Source organism: Spermophilus citellus (assembly GCF_964194105.1).
Source record: "Spermophilus citellus genome assembly, chromosome: 5".
NCBI lineage: Eukaryota > Metazoa > Chordata > Mammalia > Rodentia > Sciuridae > Spermophilus > Spermophilus citellus.
This window is the reverse complement of record NC_138186.1, coordinates 108,079,590-108,099,375: the sequence shown is the minus strand read 5'-3', so window position 1 is coordinate 108,099,375 and position 19,786 is coordinate 108,079,590.

Sequence of the window (19,786 nt, the reverse complement as noted above, 5' to 3'; positions counted from 1 at the left end):
ATACCAGACTATCTCCCTTATCCTACCACACTCCAGTGAACTGTTGGAACTATCACTAATCTTTGCTGAAGATAATAGAGGAAAGCTATAAACCATACTTGAGGAACGTTGCTTAAAAGAAGTACTAGTGTGAGTCCCTGCCCAGCTCTTTTGTGCACAAACCATCAGCAGAGGGAGCCCTTTGCTAATTCAACAATCTTTCTGGGCCCTGCTTCATGACCTATAAGAGTTGCATTTCCTGTTTTTCTGGCTCACACTGAATAGTGATCATTGCTGGGATTTGCTCATCATTGTATTTTACATGGAAACCTCCAAGAATTGTTTCCACAACTGAATTGCAGGAAAATTAAGATGAGGGGTTTTTTTATTATTGAGACAATATTTGATATATTGCCCTTATATTGTCCTTGGATGTGTGAGTATGGTCCTTTGCTTCATTTAGTCCATAAATATTAAGATTTGCATTTGTTGAAAAAAACCTAATGTTGATTTAGAGCACCATCTCATCAGGCTGTTGGGAAATTCAAGGTCATGTAAATGTTCCAGAACTTATCCATTTCCAAAGGCAAAGAAGACATGAGGGGAGAAGGTGTTTTTGGCTATTAGAGCCAAAACACTTGTTTGGCCAAGTTAACCAGAAGTATGTACTATCTGCTCTTCTGAATGTTATGGGATCCAGGAATTGTCCACAAAAGTGAAAACCTCCCAAGGCCCAATGGGTCTTACTTCCCTAGAAAGAGGCAACTTGCAGCCATCCCTCTCTAGGTATTGCCAGAAGCTTGGGCAAATTTTCTGCTTCTCAGGAAGGCAGAAACTACTCTCTTCTCACTTGTCAGACCTATGGAGTCATACTTTTAAGTCAAATCAAATGCTTCTCCCTTCCTATTTTCCTCAGTACAATAGTCATAAATACTGCAGTGTATTGGAATCACCTGGAGAGCTATAAAAACCAAATACAGATTTTTGATTCCTACCTCCCAAAATACCAGTGGTGTGCACTATTTTAAAACATTTTCAAACTTGAGTTATGTGTAAGAACAAAGTCATGTGTACTCTCAATAAAAGAGTTTTATATACACCTTTATACATGCATCCTGGAGGTAAATTTATGCACTGTATAAAGCAATTTTGTGCATGAAACAAAGTTTCATAGTGAGGCACACCTATATACATCACACAAACCCTTCATGATTTCAATAATCAAATAGACTACAAAACAATAACACTGGATGACTTTAACATGCCTCTCTCACCACTCAATAGATATTATAAAAGAAAATAAAGAGGTATAGAACTAAAAAAAATACAATTAACTATTTAGACTTAACAGACATATAGAATATTTCATCCATCAATAACTGAATTCACTTTCTTCTCAGCAGTGCATGGATCCTTCTCTAAAGTAGATCATATCCTAGGCCACAAAGCAACTCTTAGCAAATACAAAAAAATAAAAGTAGAGATGATACCTTGCATTTTATCAGAACATAATGGAATTAAATTAGAAATCAACAATAAAATAAAAAATAGAAGCTGCTCTGACACCTGGAGACTAAATAATACACTATTGAATGACAAATGGATTGCTGAAGAAATTCGGGATGAAATAAAAAATACTTAAAGTTAAATGAGAATAGCAATACAAATCTCTGAAACACTGTGAAGGTGTGTTTCTTTCTAAGAGGAAAGTTTATTACATTGAGCACATTCTTTAAAAGAATAGAAAGTAACGGATTAAATAACCTAACTTTACATCTCAAAACTCTAGAAAAAGAAAAATAAAGCAACACCAAAAGCACTAGGAAATAATCAAAATCAGAACTGAAATCAATAAAATTGAAACAAAAAAAGTGAGGGGGGAAATCAACTATGTTCATAATAATTAACTCTGAACATAACAATTCCTATTTTAGCTTATTCTCTTCTTTAAAATAGAAAGATTTTACAAGATATATGTAACACAGGTTATTTTACAAAAATGGCAATTACAGAAATGTAGAGGAAAATGTCACCTAAAGTCAAAGGAAAAATGACTCCACTCAATTATAATCTCCTCCATCAAAAAAAACTTTTAGTAAAATTATGAGAAATACAGTTTTCTTAATCCAAAAATCCAATCTGAAATGCTCCAGTGTCTGAAACCTTTAGAGCACCAACAAAATGCCACAACTGGAAAATTCCATACCTGACTTCATATGAAGGGTTGCAGTCAAAATACAAGTGCACGCTATGAAAGCATGCTAAAAGGAAAGTTCACTGCATTGAGCTCATTCATTAAAAGAATAGAAATTCAGTGAATAAATGGTCTAACATTACATCTCAAAGCACTAAGAAAAAAAAACAAATCAACTCCAAAAGGAGAAGAAGACAGGAAATAATTAAAATCAGAGCTGAAATCAATAAAATTGAAACAAAAGAAACAATTCAAAATATTGACAAAACAAAAAAGCTGGTTCTTTGAAAAACTAAATAAAATCGATAAAAACTTAGCCATGCTAATGGAGAGAAAAAAAGAGAAAACTCAAATTACTAAAATTCATGATGAAAAATGAAATATCACAATGGGCACTACTGAAATACAGAAGATAATTAGAAACTATTTTGAAAATTTATACTCCAATAAAATAGAAATTTCGAAGACATTGACAAATTTCTACAGACATATGACTTACCCAAACTAAATCAGGAGCACATACACAATTTAAACATATCAATTTCAAGAAATGACATAGAAGATGCTATCAAAAGCCTACCAACCAAGAAAAGCCCAGGACCAGAAGGATTCTCAGCTAAGTTCTACAAGACCTTCAAGGAAAAATTAACACCAATACTCCTCAAATCATTCCATGAAATAGAAAAGGAAGGAACCCTTCCAAACTCATTCTATGATGCTAGTATCACCCTGATACCAAAACCAAACAAAGATACATCAAGGAAAGAAAACTTCAGACCAATATTGTTGATGAACACAGATGCAAAACTTCTCAAAATATTATGGCAAATTGAATACAAAAACATATTAAAAAGTTAGTGCAACATGATCAAGTGGGGTTCATCCCAGGGAAGCAATGTTGGTTCAACATAAAGAAATCAATAAATGTAATTCATCATATTAATAGACTTAAAGACAAGAATCATATGATTATCTCAATAGATGCAGAAAAAGCATTTGACAAAATACAGCACTCCTTCATATTCAAAACACTAGGAAAACTCAGGATAGTAGGAACATACCTCAATATTGTAACAGCTATCTGTGCTAAACCCAAGTCCAACATCATTCTAAATGGAGAAAAATTGAAAATATCACCTCTAAGAACTGGAACAAGATAAGGAGGCCCTCTTTCACCACTTGTATTCAACATAGTCCTGGAAACCCTAGCCAGAGCAATTAGACAGACAAAAGAAATTAAACAGATATGAATAGGAAAAGAAGAATTCAAATTATCACTATTTTCTAACAATTTGATTCTACATTTAGAAGATATAAAAGTTTCACCATAAAACTTCTAGAACTAATAAATGAATTCAGCAAAGTAGCAGGATATAGAATCAACACCCATAAATCAAACACATTCCTATACATCAGTGCTAAATTCACTCAAAGAGAAATTAGGAAAACTACCCCATTCACAATAGCTTCAAAAAAAAAAAACCCTCGGGAATCAATCTAACAAAAGAGATGAAAGAATTCTATAATGTAAACCACAGAACACTATAGAAAGAAATTGAAGAAGACCTTAAAAGATGGAAAGTCTCCCAGCTCTTGGATAAGCAGAATTAATATTGTCAAAATGGCCATACTACCAAAAGCATTATACAGATTTAACACAATTTCCTGTTAAAATTCCAGTGACATTCCTCACAGAAATAGAAAGAACAATGATGAAATTCACTTGGAAAAATAAAAGACCCAGAAAAGCCAAAGCAATCCTTAGCAAGAAAAGTAAAACAGGAGACATCACAATGCCAAATCTTAAACTATACTATAGAGCCATAGCAACAAAAACTTCCTGGTATTGGCACCAAAATAGACATGTAGACCAATGGTACAGAACAGAAGACACAGAGACAAACCCACATAAATATAGTTATTTCATATTAGACAAAGGCGTCAAAAACATTCATTCGAGAAAAGATAGGTTCTTCAACAAATGGTGCTGGGGAAACTGGAAATCCATATTTAACAAAATGAAATTAAAACCCTCTCTCTCACCCTGCGCAAAATGCAACTCAAAGTGGATCAAAGACTTAGGCACTAGACCAGAGACCCTGTGTCTAATAAAAGAAAAAGTAGGCACAAATCTTCATCATGTCTGCTTAGGACCTGACTTCCTTAACCAGACTCCTAAACCTCAAATAGTAAAATCAAGAATCAATAAATGGGGGGATCCAAGATGGCAGGCCAAAGAGAGGCAGCATTCTGTGTCAATCCATGACCTGGGATTCAAGTAGTGAGAATACTGCTTCTCTGCAAGCAGTATTCTTGCTCCTGCACAGAAATCACAGCCCCATGCTCATCCAGGGCTCCAGGCCTCAGCGTCAGAGTAGGTCTCCCAACTACTTGCCCACACAAGACTACCAGGTACCTGAGCAAGGCCATCTGTGGGTGTTGCTTTCAGTCACCCCCAAGCAGAAATCACCGACACTACTCCCACACAGGACACCCGGAAGCTTCCCACACGCAGGAACTCTGGCTGCCACTCCTATGTGAACTCCCATCTACCAACGTAGGGTTCCCCCAATCACTACCATCTTGGAACTCTGCAGCAGCTAAGATAGTTCCCTACATGCAGTGGCCTGCCTGCACACGAGAACTTCAAACAGGCTCTGAAGTCAGCTGACAGCCACACACTGCAAGCCACAGAGCTCATCTCTGAACTCATCCTTCAACGCCATTGCTCAGCTCCCCCCACCCAACCCGAAAGCCCACCACTGAAAGCAGGCAACTCCATCTTGGGTCACCTTCATCACCATCTTCAGTGGGGGGCAACTCCCAGTTTGGAACTCCAAACTTACAATAGCCTCAAAAAAAAATAAAATTTTGGGGAATCAATCTAACAAAAGAGGTGAAATTCCTCTACAATGAAAACTACAGAATGCTAAAGATAGAAATTAAAGAAGACCTTAGAAGATGGAAAGATCTCCCTTGTTCTTGGATAGGCAGAATTAATATTGTCAAAATGACCATACTACCAAAAGCATGATACAAATTTAAGGCAATTCCAATCAAAATCCCAATCGCATTTCTCATAGAAATACAAAAAGCAGTCATGAAATTCATCTGGAAAAATAAGAGACTCAGAATAGCTAAAGCAATCCTTAGCAAGAAGAGTGAAGCAGGTGACATCACTATAATAGGCCTTAAACTATACTACAGAGCAATAGTAACAAAAACATCATGGTATTGACACCAAAATAGATTTGTAGACCAATGGTACAGAATAGAGGACACAGAGACTAACCCACATAATTACAGTTATCTTATATTAAACAAAGGCACCAAAAACATGTATTGGAGAAAAGATAGCCTCTTCAATAAATGGTGTTGGGAAAACTGGAAATCCATATGCAACAAAATGAAATTAAACCCCTATCTTTCACCAGGCACAAAACTCAACTCAAAATGGAATTAAACCAGAGACCTCATGTCTAATAGTAAAAAAGTAGGCCCAAATCTCCATCATATCGGATTAGGCCCCTACTTCCTTAATAAGACTCCTATACTGCAAGAATTAAAATCAAGAATTAATAAATTGGATGGATTCAGACTAAAGGCTTCTTCTCAGCAAAAGAAATAATCAGCTAGGGTAATAGAGAGCCTACAGCTTGGGAGCAAATTTTTGCCACTTGCACACCAGATAGAGCACTAATCTAGGGTATATAAAGAACTCAAAAAGCTAAACACACACACACAAAAAAAAATAATAAATGGGCCAAGGAACTGAACAGACACTTCTTAGAAGAGGTTATAAAATCAATCAACAAATATATGAAAAAATGTTCAACATCTCTAGCAATTAGAGAAATACAAATCAAAACCCCTCTAAGATTTCATCTCACTCTGATCAAAATATCAGCTATTAAGAATATAAACAACAATAAATGTTGGCAAGGATGTGGGAGAAAAGGCACACTCATACACTGCTGGTGGGACTGAAAAATGATGCAGCCAATCTGGAAAGCAGTATGGAGATTCCTTGGAAAACTGGGAATGAACCACCATTTGACCCAGCTATCTCTCTCCTCTATCTATACCCAAAGACTTAAAAACAGCATACTACAGGGACACAGCCACATCAATGTTTATTGCAGCACAATTCACAATAGCTAAACTATGGTACCAACCTAGATGCCCTTCAGTAGATGAATGGATAAAGAAAATGTGGTGTATATATATACAATGGAATATTACTCAGCAATAAAAGAGAATAAAATCATGGCATTTGCAGGTAAATGGATGGAATTGGAGAATATAATGCTAAGTGAAGTTAGCCAATCCCCCCCAAAAAAAAAAAATGCCGAATGTTTTCTCTGATATAAAGAGGCTAATTCATAGAGGGGTTAGGAGGGGGAGCATGGGAAGATAATAGGAACTCTAGATAGGGTAAAGGGGAGGAAAGGAAGGGAGGAGAGATGGAGTCAAAAAGATGATGGAATGAGATGAAGATTATTGCCCTAAGTACATGTATAAAGACATGAATGCTGTGAATATACTTTGTATACAAGCAGAGATATGAATAATTGTGCTCTATATGTGTAATATGAATTGTAATGCATTCTACTGTCATATATAACAAATTAGAATTAAATTTTTTTAAAAAAATTAATAAATGGGATAGAATCAAACTAAAAATTTCTCAACAAAGGAAGCAATCCATAATGTGAAGAAAGAGCTTACAGGATGAGATAAATCTTTACCATATGCACCTCAGATAGAGTATTAAATTTCAGGATATATAAAAAACTCAACATCAAAAAAACAAATAACCCAACCAATCAATGGGCTAAGGAAGTGAAGAGATACTTCATAGAAAAAGAAATTCAATTGATCAACAAATATAGGAAAAAATGTTCAACATCTCTAGCAATTAGAGAAATGCAAATCAGAACTACTCTAAGATTCATCTCTCTCCAGTCAGAATAGCATTTATCAAGAATACATGCAACAATAAATGTTGGAAAGGATGTAGAGAAAAAGGTACACTCTTACATTGCTGGTGGGACTGCAAATTGGTGCAACTATTGAGAGCAGTATGGAGATTCCTCAGAAAACTTGGAATGGACCCACCATTTGACCCAGTTATCCCACTCCTTTGCTTATACCCACAGGATTCTACAGTGATGTAGCCACATCAATGTTTATAGCAGTTTAATTCACAGTAGCCAAACTATGTAACCAACCTAGATGCAGATGAATGGATAAAGAAAATGTGGCATATATCCACAATGGAAACTCAGCCTTAAAGAAGAAGGCTGGAACTGGAGAATATCATGCTAAGCAAAATAAACAATCCCCAAAACCCAAAGGCCAAATGTTTTTTTTTTCTGATATGCAGATGCTAATTCACAATAAGGGTGGCAGGTGTAGAGAAAAATAGAGGTACTTTGGACTAGGCAGAGGGAAGTGAAAGGAGGGGAGAGGGTATGGAGATAGGAAGGAGGGTAGAATGAATCAGACATTATTACCCTATATACATACATGATTACAGAACCAATGTGATTCTACATCATGTACAACCAGAACAATGAGAAGTTATACTCCATTTATGAATGATGGGTCAAAGTGCATTCTACTGAATGTATAACTAATTAGAACAGATAAAAAAATACAAGTACACTAAAAATATTGCATAAAATTACCTTCATGCTTTGTGGAATGGTGTATATGAAACAAGAATTTCATGTATAGACATGAGTTCCATCTCTCATTATGTATATGCAAATATTCTAAAATTAAAGTTTGTTTTCAAAATTAAAAATATCTGCATATTAAAAAAAGCTTAATATCTTGAAGCCTTGTGAAAATGACAAATCATATGAGAGCCTTGCCTCTCTGAACAGTGGGGTGGCCTTTTGAGGTCCAGGGAGAGACTCTACATTGCATACATTTCCCTTAAGCTGGGCACAAATATTCTGCAATATTAATTATTTTAATTTTACCTGGAAGAGAAGGTGGTTCAAAGTAACCCACAGAAAAGTTGAAAATGTCCATTTTTGCCCCTCAGTCCCTGACCTTATCTTTCTATCCTCTCTCCTCCCTGATGTGTCCATCTGAGCACCATTGTTCTGACAGTGCACAAGACCCCTGATCCAACCTAACTGTTGGGAGAGAGCAAACCCAGTTCCCCAAGCACCTGAGAGGCAACACCCTTCAGAAATGCCTGCAAGAGATGAAAAGAGGCATAGGGGTCATTTTAGCTGCTGGAGCCATAACCACATTCGCTAATGAAAATGGTAGAAATGAAAGTGGATCTTGCCCTTGAATTCTTTCTAAATATTTGTTATAGAATGAAGGGGTGGAGGAGAGAAGGAGGGAGCGACTTAGAGAAACGGGAAGAGAAAAAGAGGGAAAAATTACTTCCATTTTTTTCTATGACAAAGAGAAAACGATGAAGAATTCCTATCCGACTCATGGCTCTTAGCTCTTCAGAGATTCTTTTGGGAGTAATTAGGACGTTTTGTTCAGGTCCAACAATTCTGTCCTCGAGGAGAACGGTTTCCTAGGTAAAATAAACTCGTCATCTTGAAGAAGCCAGTTCAGCATATTTAGATAACTTCAGACTGACAAAGACAATAGACAATGTGCTATTTAAATCGCAGGAGGAAATGCACCTTCTTATTTGAATGCTATTTATTGTTTTCCATATGAAAATTCAGCAAGAGATTCTTTATGCTTTTTACAGATATCTAAATTGGATCAAGCCTTTTCCTTTAGAAAATGATGTTTTGCATTACATGGAGTTTCACTGAAAAATAAAACAAGACTGCTAATCCTAAGGCATTTTTGTTCACAGGTATTATATGTGTATATGTGATAAATACATATATGTATATCATATATATTTCATATAAATATAAATTACTGAAGTACTGTTGGGAGTAAATGCTACTTTAAATTCTTGTAAACATTAAAAAAATCTAGCATCCCACCAGTAATCACCTACCACCAACTGAGAAACACTGTGAAATATAACATACAATAAAAGTTTAAATGAAATGACAAAGCCAGCCAGGTGTTAGTTCTTGCATTAGCCAGGGTCCAGTAAGAAGACAGAATTACAACAGATGTCTTAGTGGACAGAATATAAAATAATAGTTAACCAGGTACTGGGGAACTGGAATTGAAGAGGAAACCCACTGAGGGATCACAGAGATAGTAACTTCAATAGGCAACTACCTCCCCTAAGGAAGGAGGAACAAAGATAATGGGTTAAACTTAAAACTTACAAGTTTAGAGGAGGAAGTCCCACAGAAATGGAACCCATATCTCTTAAGAGGAGATGCTGGTGTGTTAGTATTTCATCACAGTGACAAAATACCTGACAAAAACAACTTAAAAGAAGAGATTTATTTTGGCTCTCACTCAGAGGTTTCAATCTGTGACTGGCTGGCTCCACTGCTATGGATCTATGATGGGGCAGAGCAGCATGGTAGAGAGCAGGAGAGGGTGTGGTGGAGCAGAACTGCTCACCTTATACTGTCTGGGAAGCAGGGCTGTGGGTATGGAGAAATTAAATGGCTTTACTCCAATGACCTACTTCATCCAACCATGCCCCACTGTCTATAGCTTCCAACATCTCACAAAAATGCCATCAAATATAAATCCCTTAATGGGTTAATACATTGATGAGGTCAAAACTATTGTGATTTCTTCAGTTCCCAAAATCCCCTCTTCTGAGCATTGCTGTGTTGGGGACCAAGCCTTCAACATATGACTTCTTCACATCCAAGCCATAACAGCCAGTGGCTGAGTGGGTATGCTGAGGCTGGTTCTGATAGTACAGCTCTGCTGGAATCAACAGTCATGGCCAGCTTGAAGCACCACTGCTCTGACCCTGACAGAAACAGGAAGAAGCAAGTCCCTACTTCCAGTCACTTTTAGAGGCTCTTTTGACAGGATGTAACAGGTATAGGCTGGCAAAGAACAGAAGCCTACAGGGGCTGAGCCCCAGCATCACCAAGTAGAGTATAAGAGTGGGGAGACAAATAAACCAGCACAATGGAGTCCCACATTTCAGAAGAATCCTACATTCTCATCCTTGTTCCTCTTGCTTATAGAAGGTCATGCAACCTCCAGTGCAAAAACAGCACAGGAAACTGAGTAAAGGAGATGATTATCTTTATTAGAAACAGGAGATTGGGATTGGGTCAGATACAAAGGACAAAATGATGTTCAGTTTAATTCTGTGTCTAGGATTAGGGAAAACCCAGTATTTTACACCTTTCCATCAGTGTTCATTTATGAAAGGTGGCTTTCTTTTTCTTTTTTTTTTTAATTTTTTATTTGTTTTAATTAGTTATACATGACAGTAGAATGCACTTATATACTTTGATATATCATACATAGATGGGATATAATTTCTCATTTTTCTGAGTATACATATTATAGAACCACATTGGTCATACAGTCACATACATACACAAAGTAATAATGTCTGTTTCATTCTACTATCTTTCTTATCCCCACATCCCCTGCCTTCCCCTCCTTTCACTTCCCTCTATCTAATCTAAGGTAACGCTATTCTATTCTTTTTTTTTGTTTTGCATTACAATTCTTAATACACATATATGCCACAATTTTTGTATCTCTGTTTGTATATAAAGTATGTTGACACCAATTCAAGTCTTCATACAGGTACTTTGTATAATGATGTCCATCACATTCCACCATCCTTGCCCTCCCTCCCACCCCTCTTCCCTATCTAGAATTCATGACTGAAAAAAAAATGTCCTTTGTTCAAAAGAATAACCACTAGTTCACTATATTTTTTTAAAAATATTTAAATATTTTTTCTTTGTTCTTGAAAGAAGTAAATACAATTGACTGGACTGCAGCCAGCAGTGGTAGCCCCCACTTAATTAGTGCTTTGAGTAGAATTTTTTGTTACTTAAGAGGATGGAAGTTTCCAAACCCTGATGTCGTTTTCCAAACTCAACTTGTAAAAACTCTGGATGAATAAAATCCTTCTTTCAAAATTTCACTTTAACATATAATGACATAAAAAGTTTTATGTAAATGAGGGGGGAAAGCAACACATATCTCATATTTGACGATCTCAATTTCTGTACAAATATGCATAGAAAAAATGACTAGAAGAAAATATGACAAAATATTTCTAGTGCTTAAATCAATATTTAAGATGATGTTGATTTTTTACTTTTTTATTATATATTACAAATAACAATGTAGCAATAATAATAATAATAGCTATTATCTGACACCTCTGAGGACCAAACCAGACACACACACAGAAACCAAGGGAGGGAAAGGAAACAGAACGGGAAGAGCCATGTGGCCCTGAGCCTGAGGGGCAGGAAGAGGGATCCAACATGGCGGCTGGCCCGGAGAGATCAAGTCTCTGACCTCTTCAGCTGTGCAGGCATAGGGAGTTGTAAACCGTCTAAATGCTGTTTGCTCAGGATCACTAGGCAATGCTGAGCTGACGTGGATCTGGGGCGAACAGTCTGGGCCTCTCAGAACACACACCGAGCCCGGATCGGCTGAATTCAAGCTCCCGTTTGCCTGCCTCTCGCAGACAAACTGCTGTGACTCACCACTAAATGATCCCGCTGAAACAACTGGTCAGCCCTTCTGAACCTACGGAGGTAAATGACAACTGAGCCTTCATAGGCAGTGGCCACAGGATTGAAATGGGGCTTGGGAGAGCCAATCAGGACCCACCTGTTGCATTGGTCACCCAGCAAAGGGAAACGAACTGTCGCCATTTGCATGGGATACCACCATGGCAGAGAACTGACGTCACCAGAATGCAGCAGAGGAGATAACTTCATTGAAACCAGCGGCGACAGGAGTAAACAGTAACTCAGCAGTAAAACAGAACAAGAAGTAACATGAGCAGCATGAAAAAGAAAGGAAGAAGAGGAGTACAAACAATGCAGGACAGCCTAAATATTCAGGAGGACCTAGAGTTATCAGAAAAATGGTCATATAAAGAACTCAAGGAATACCTTAGACAGATGGAATGGAACCTTAAAGAGGATATGAGACAGCAAATTCAAACAGTGAAAGAACACATTGAAAATGAATTACATAAACAGATAAAAGAAGAAGTTAAGCATCTTTATCAGGAGATAGAGATTATAAAAAAAATCAAACAATAATTCTAGAAATGAAGGAAACTATACACCAAATTAAAAACTCAAATGAGAGTATCACTAACAGAGTGGAGCAAGTAGAAGCCAGAACGTCAGATAATGAAGACAAAATATATCATCTTGAAAAGAGTCTAGCCAACTCAGAAAGGCTGGTAAAAAATCACGAGAAAAACATCCAAGAGATATGGGAAAACATAAAAAAAACAAACTTAAGAGTCATCGGGATAGAGGAAGATATAGAGATTCAAACCAAGGGAATGAGTAACCTGCTGAATGAAATAATTATAGAAAACTTTCCATAAATAAAAAAGGAAATAGATATACAAATTGTAGATGCATACAGGACACCGAGCATACAAAATCACAGTAGACCAACTCCAAGACACATTGTTATGAAGATATCCAATATACAGAACAAAAAGAAAATATTAAAAGCTACAAGAGAAAGGAGGCAGATTACCTTCAGGGGTAAACCAATAAGGTTAACAAAGGATTTTTCATCACAGATGCTGAAAGCGAGAAGATCCTGGAACAATGTATTTCAAACACTGAAAGACAATGGATGCCAACCAAGAATTCTGTATCCAGCAAAATTAAGCTTCAGGTATGACAACGAAATAAAAATCTTTCATGATAAACAAAAGTTAAAAGAATTTGCAGCCAGAAAACCAGCATTGCAAAGCATCTTGAGCAAAACACTATACGAGGGAGAAATGAAAAACAATAAACAAAACCATCAGTGGGAAGTGCCTCAGTAAAGACAGAGGGCAGGGGGAAATCTAATCATGGAGAAACAAACTAAATTTAAAAAAAAAAAAAAGATAAATAATCAAACATGGCAGGAAGTACAAACCATATATCAATAGTAACTCTTAACATTAATGGCTTAAACTCTCCAATAAAGCGACATAGGCTGGTAACATGGATTAGAAAAACAAACCCAACAATATGCTGCCTCCAGGAGACACATCTGATTGGAAAAGACATACACAGGCTGAAGGTGAAACATTGGGAAAAAATATACCACGCTCACGGTCCTCGTAAGCAAGCAGGGGTGTCCATTCTCATATCGAATAAAATCGACTTCAAGACTAAGTTAATCAAAAGGGATAAGGAAGGACATTATATACTGTTAAAAGGAACCATCCACCAACAAGACATAACAATTATCAATATTTATGCACCAAATAATGGTGCTACGATGTTCATAAAACAAATTCTCCTCAAGTTCAAGAATCAAACAGACCACAACACAATAATTATGGGTGACTTCAACACACCTCTCTCACCATTGGACAGATCCTCCAAACAAAAGTTGAATAAAGAAACTATAGAACTCAATATCACAATCAATAACCTAGACTTAACTGACATATATAGAATAAATCAACCATCATCAAGTGGATATACTTTTTTCTCAGCAGCACATGGATCCTTCTCAAAAATAGACCATATATTATGCCATAGGGCAACCCTCAGTAAATATAAAGGGGTGGAGATAATACCATGCATTTTATCTGATCATAATGGAATGAAACTGGAAATCAATGATAAAAGAAGGAAGGAAAAATCCTACATCACATGGAAAATGAACAACATGTTACTGAATGATCAATGGGTTACAGAAGACATAAAGGAGGAAATCAAAAAATTCTTAGAGATAAATGAAAACACAGACACAACATATCGGAATCTATGGGACACAATGAAAGCAGTTTTAAGAGGGAATTCATCGACTGGAGGTCATTCCTCAAAAAAAGGAAAAACCAACAGATAAATGAGCTCACACTTCATCTCAAAGCCCTAGAAAAGGAAGAGCAAAACAACAGCAAATGTAGCAGAAGGCAAGAAATAATTAAAATCAGAGCAGAAATCAATGAAATTGAAACAAAAGAAACTATTGAAAAAATTAACAAAACTAAAAGTTGGTTCTTCGAAAAAATAAATAAGATCAACAGACCCTTAGCCATGCTAATGAAGAGAAGAAGAGAGAGAACTCAAATTACTAACATACAGGATGAAAAAGGCAATATCACAACAGATGCTACAGAAATACAGAAGACAATTAGAAATTATTTTGAAAACCTATATTCCAATAAAATAGAAGATAGTGAAGCCATCGATAAATTTCTTAAGTCATATGATTTGCCCAGACTGAGTCAGGAGGATACACACAATTTGAACAGACCAATAAAATGGATGAAATTGAAGAAGCCATCAAAAGACTACCAACCAAGAAAAGCCCAGGACCAGATGGGTATACAGCGGAGTTCTAAAAACCTTTAAAGAAGAATTAATACCAATACTTTTCAAGTTATCTCAGGAAATAGAAAAAGAGGGAGCTCTTCCAAATTCATTCTATGAGGCCAACATCACCCTGATTCTGAAACCAGACAAAGACATCTTAAAGAAAGAAAACTATAGACCAAAATCTCTAATGAACCTAGATGCAAAAATCCTCAATAAAATTCTGGCAAATTGGATACAAAAACACAAAAAAAAATTGTGCACCATGATCAAGTAGGATTCATCCCTGGGATGCAAGGATGGTTCAATAAATGTTATTCACCACATCAATAGACTTAAAGATAAGAACCATATGATCATCTCGATAGACGCAGAAAAAGCATTTGACAAAGTACAGCATCCCTTTATGTTCAAAACATTAGAAAAACTAGGGATAACAGGAACTTACCTCAACATTGTAAAAGCTATCTATGCTAAGCCTCAGGCTAGCATCATTCTGAATGGAGAAAAATTGAAGGCATTCCCTCTAAAATTTGGAACAAGACAGGGATGCCCTCTATCACCACTTCTATTCAATATAGTTCTCAAAACACTGGCCAGAGCAATTAGACAGATGAAAGAAATTAAAGGCATAAAAATAGGAAAAGAAGAACTTAAATTATCACTATTTGCAGATGACATGATTCTATACCTAGAAGACCCAAAAGGGTCTACAAAAAAACTACTAGAACTAATAAATGAATTCAGCAAAGTGGCATGATATAAAATCAACATGCATAAATCAAAGGCATTTCTGTATATCAGCGACAAAACTTCTGAAACGGAAATGAGGAAAAACACTCCATTCACGATATCCTCAAAAAAAATAAAATACTTGGGAATCAACCTAACAAAAGAGGTGAAAGATTTATACAATGAAAACTACAGAACCCTAAAGAGAGAAATAGAAGAGGATCTTAGAAGATGGAAAAATATACCTTGTTCATGGATAGGCAGAACTAACATCATCAAAATGGCGATATTACCAAAAGTTCTCTATAGGTTTAATGCAATGCCAATCAAAATCCCAACGGCATTTCTTGTAGAAATAGATAAAGCAATCATGAAATTCATATGGAAAAATAAAAGACCCAGAATAGCAAAAACAACTCTAAGAAGGAAGTGTGAATCAGGCGGTATAGCGATAAAAGACCTCAAACTATACTACAGAGCAATAGTAACAAAAACAGCATGGTACTGGTACCAAAACAGGCAGGTGGACCAATGGTACAGAATAGAGGACACAGAGACTAATCCACAAAGTTACAACTATCTTATATTTGATAAAGGGACTAAAAGCATGCAATGGAGGAAGGGTAGCATCTTCAACAAATGGTGTTGGGAAAACTGGAAATCCATATGCAACAAAATGAAACTGAATCCCCTCCTCTCGCCATGCACAAAAGTTAACTCAAAATGGATCAAGGAGCTTGATATCAAATCAGAGACTCTGCATCTGATAGAAGAAAAAGTTGGCTCCGATCTACATATTGTGGGGTCGGGCTCCAAATTCCTTAATAGGACACCCATAGCACAAGAGTTAATAACAAGAATCAACAAATGGGACTTACTGAAACTAAAAAGTTTTTTCTCAGCAAGAGAAACAATAAAAGAGGTAAATAGAGAGCCTACATCCTGGGAACAAATTTTTACTCCTCACACTTCAGATAGAGCCCTAATATCCAGAGTATACACAGAACTCAAAAAATTAGACAATAAGTTAACAAATAACCCAATCACCAAATGGGCCAAGGACCTGAACAGACACTTCTCAGAGGAGGACATACAATCAATCAAAAAGTACATGAAAAAATGCTCACCATCTCTAGCAGTCAGAGAAATGCAAATCAAAACCACCCTAAGATACCATCTCACTCCAGTAAGATTGGCAGCCATTCTGAAGTCAAACAAAAACAAGTGCTGGCGAGGATGTGGAGAAAAGGGTACACTTGTACATTGCTGGTGGGACTGAAAATTGGTGCGGCCAATTTGGAAAGCAGTATGGAGATTCCTGGGAAAGCTGGGAATGGAACCACCATTTGACCCAGCTATTGCCCTTCTTGGACTATTTCCTGAAGACCTTAAAAGAGCACACTACAGGGATACTGCCACATTGATGTTCATAGCAGCACAATTCACAATAGCTGACTGTGGAACCAACCCAGATGCCCTTCACTAGATGAATGGATAAAAAAAAATGTGGCATTTATACACCATGGAGTATTATGCAGCACTAAAAAATGACAAAATCATGGAATTTGCAGGGAAATGGATGGCACTAGAGCAGATTATGCTAAGTGAAGCTAGCCAGTCCCTAAAAAACAAATTCCAAATGTCTTCTTTGATATAATGAGAGCAACTAAGAACAGAGCAGGGAGGAAGAGCAGGAGGAAAAGATTAACATTAAATAGAGACATGAGGTGGGAGGGAAAGGGAGAGAAAAGGGATATTGCATGAAAATGGAAGGAGACCCTCATTGTTATACAAAATTACATATAAGAGGTTGTGAGGGGAATGGGAAAATAAACAAGGAGAGAAATGAATTACTGTAGATGGGGTAGAGAGAGAAGATGGGAGGGGAGGGGAGGGGGGATAGTTGAGGATAGGAAAGGTAGCAGAATACAACAGTCACTAATATGGCATTATGTAAAAGTGTGGATGTGTAACTGATGTGATTCTGCAATCTGTATTTGGGGTAAAAATGGGAGTTCATAACCCACTTGAATCTAATGTGTGAAATATGGTATGTCAAGAGCTTTGTAATGTTTTGAACAACCAATTTAAAAAAAAGAAAAAAATAATAGCTATTATCTACAAAGTGCATCCAGTATGCCAAATCCAGTGCTACCATTGAGACCTCTGAGGTCTTAGTAATAACATTTTACAGTAAAGAAATGGAAACTCAGACCAGGAATTTGCACTGAGTCCTTTTAGCAGGTGAGGGAAAAAAGGGGTATAATTCCGGTCTGTCTGCCTTTAAAGTGACAGCACTTCACTACAGTTGTCCCTCAGTGTCTGCTGGAAAATTGGTTCCAAGACCCCAAATCTACAGATGCTCAAATCCCTTATATAAAATGATGTAGTACTTGTATACAACTTTAAATCATGCCTAGATTCTTTATCATAACAAATATAATACAATTGCTATATAAATGGTTATCATACTGTGTTGCTTAAGTAATAATGACAAGGGGGAGGGTCTGTACATGTTCAAGATAGAAACAATGTTCTTTCCAAGTATTTCAATCTGTAGTTTGTTGAATTCCTCCGTGTGGAATCCACAGATATGAAGAACAGACAGCACATGCATTATGTTTAGAAGGAAAGGGAGTTATTCTTTAAAACTGATAGTATCCCACAAATGTGACCCTTTATTAAATGCAATAAACTGTTTTCTTTACTAATTTGTTTAGTAGATGGCCATTCATCCAAAATTATTAGGTGCCTTATGAATTTATCATATCTGGCTTTTGAAATTTACCATTTTCCAAAAAGTTAAATGAATTAGATATATTTACTTCATTTTAAACCCTGAAAAGAGGCTTTCCTCAGGAATGGGAGCTAATTTCAAAGCCAGATAATGTTGGCAATGAAGCTGAGAACTAGGAAGACTTTCGTATTACCAGGAGAGTCCTTGTCCCCACTGCGATGCTTAATACAATCCTAAATTTTGACAGAAGACAACAAAGGACCTCAGGATTAAGCATTACAAGCTAATCAATAATAACTGACTTGTTCTGAAATAATTTCCTGACCCATAATATTAAGTTGATTAAAACAAACATCTGCAACTTTCTTTGCCACCATCTCTCTTCTCAATTCAACCATCTGTCTAGGTTGCATTGGGTTCATGAATTTTTATTTTAATTATTCATGTACTAAGGACTTTAAACTTAATCAGAAGCACATAAATTAACATAAATTTCTAAAAACAAAACATTTTCTTTTTCCAGATTTTTTCATTAATTCCTGACTGGTTCAAATTAATAATGCAAAATATGTCTATAGTTCTTCACAGACATCAAATAGTTTGAGGAACAAAGCATTAAATCAGCATCACTAAGTATCTCACATCCCACAATTCAGAATTGAATAGAAGCAATTTGAAAATGAGAAGGAGGCACTAACTAGGAAATGCAACCCTGAACATTCTCTCTGCTCATTCTCAATCAGAGTTGATAGAAATGAATACTGTACCATACTTTAGTCCCATTTAACATGCTTTCTTTCATCTTGCTGTTAGGACTATGACTTCTTTTTTCCGATTCACTAGAAACATGAAACTAACTTATCTTTACCTTCTCAAGAGATTAAATTAAATGTTCCATTGGCCAGGAACTCTTTGCAACATAAGATATACTCTTTTTAAAATTGTTTAAGGGCTGGGGATGTGGCTCAACTGGTAGCGCGCTCGCCTGGAGTGCGTGCGGCCCGGGTTCGATCCTCAGCACCACATACCAACAAAGATGTTGTGTCCGCCGAGAACTAAAAAATAAATATTAAAAATAAAATTCTCTTTAAAAAAATAAAAAATAAAATAAAATAAAATAAAATTGTTTAATAAATTCTTTGAAAATTTTGCTCTATATTTGAAGAAAGGAACTAAACCACAACAAAGAATATTTCTGATTATCTGTTTTGTGTAGCTATTTGTGAGGATGTTATAGGGCATTATAAAGATAAATAAGACTCACTTCTGCCCTCAAAGGTTTATAATCTTGTTAGGGAGACTCACACAGGCATCTAAAATCTCAGAAAAATATAACCTATGAATTACTGACAGCGAAGGGTACACAAAGCTAATTAAGGATGTTCGTGTGGAAAAGGCGTTTAAGCTTAATCTTGAAAGACAGGTAGAAAGAAGGCAGAGAAGAATCAATAAAATAGGGAACTCTAGTAGAAAGGGAAAGATTAAAAGCAGAGGGATCCATAGCAAGAGCACTATAGCAATGCATACTGGCAAGTTCAAGGAATTATGGGAGGTTCAACTGAGCATAAGAGGCATGAAGAGATAAAAATGAAAGTTAACAAAGAACTACAGCATAGAGTTTTCACACTATCCAAAGAGTTTCCGAGGTTTTATTCCATTATTTTTTAAATGAAGATAGTAATATTTACCAAATTACCCTTTTCCTGAGGGTTTAAGGAAGCAATGTATATA